The sequence below is a fragment of the Aptenodytes forsteri genome, unplaced genomic scaffold (genome assembly GCF_000699145.1).
Source record: "Aptenodytes forsteri isolate BGI_AS27 unplaced genomic scaffold, ASM69914v1 Scaffold172, whole genome shotgun sequence".
NCBI classification, from domain to species: Eukaryota; Metazoa; Chordata; class Aves; order Sphenisciformes; family Spheniscidae; genus Aptenodytes; species Aptenodytes forsteri.
The window spans coordinates 9113058-9114203 of NW_008795018.1; the positions used below are offsets into that span (position 1 = coordinate 9113058).

The 1146-nt window shown below is 45.5% G+C and overlaps 1 protein-coding gene across 1 annotated transcript in view; it reads right to left on the minus strand.

The window, feature by feature from the left end:
• PCDH9 (protocadherin 9) overlaps positions 1–871 on the minus strand; it is a 716238-nt gene extending 715367 nt beyond the window's left edge. Inside the window, exon 1 of the mRNA XM_009275658.2 lies at positions 475–871. The gene's annotated coding sequence lies outside the window, so the exon portion shown is untranslated. The remainder of the gene's footprint in view (positions 1–474) is intronic.
• Positions 872–1146: the final 275 nt, after the last annotated feature.

Sequence of the window (1146 nt, forward strand, 5' to 3'; positions counted from 1 at the left end):
GTGGGGGAGAGGAATATATTTTCTGATGACGAGAGGAGGAAAAAAGGTGCAGCCTTTCCCCATTGACACTGATCTCCCTTCAGGATGTTATTAGCAGCTGCCACACATAAATACTGCAGACTAATAATGCAGGTGAAAGAAAAAGAAAGCGACAGACAGACTTCTGTTTGCATGCTCTGCTAACCGCGAATTATCCGGGTGCAAGGCTGCCAGCACCTACAGTTTGGCAGAACCAGGCAGACCCTAAGCACTAATCTTATCTGCATTAAGCTGCACGGTAGCTGATGCCCGTGATTACTTTCAGCAGAGTGATGCAGGTAGGGATGCAGAGACAGTGAGTAGGTAAGCCTTTGCCACCAACATCAACTGAATCTGAAACACTGATTCTTTCCCTAGATAAATATACTGCGTGTTGGCTTTTTTTTTTTTCTTTACATGAAATGCATCACAGTGTATGGGTAACTTTGCACTTACGTTGGTTGTCTACCTTTGACGATCTGCTGCAGCTAAGCAATGATCTATTCCAGCAGATACAGCACAATGCATCTGGTAAACCACCAGTTTTGGAGAAATCAGCAGCAGCCAAACGCTTCCTCCTTGAGATATGTGTTGCTTCGGGTTGGCAAATTAGCAACTCCAGGGAACAAATTCACAGTTCTGTCGTTAGTCATCCTCTCCACGTTTCATTTCTATTAAGCGGTGATCCTTCGGGTGTTTAACGTGCACGCAACAACCCAAACAAACAGCAAGCAAAAATCCGGTGCACTTCTTTAGACCGGGGGTATTTTCCACTCTGCACTGCACACAATTTCCATCCCTCTCTCAGCAGGGCAGAGACAGCTACATGAAGTCTGCAACTTCTTACTGGAAATGACAAGAGTTGGTCTGGCGGTGCTTCTCCCTCCCTCTTTACCTCTGGGGTGACAGTTGCCCACCAAAAAAAAAAAAAAAAAAAAAAAAAAAATCCTAATAGGTTATTGCTTTAGTGACGGGAGGAAGCGACGGCGCTTTCCCTCCTCCCTCCCAGCCTCTCTCCCTCACACGCGCTCTCTCCTTCTCTCTCTCTCTGAACTGAAATTCTTGATATAACAAAAAAAACTCTCTCTCTCTCTCTCTCTCTCTCTCTCTCTCTCTCTCTCTCTCTCT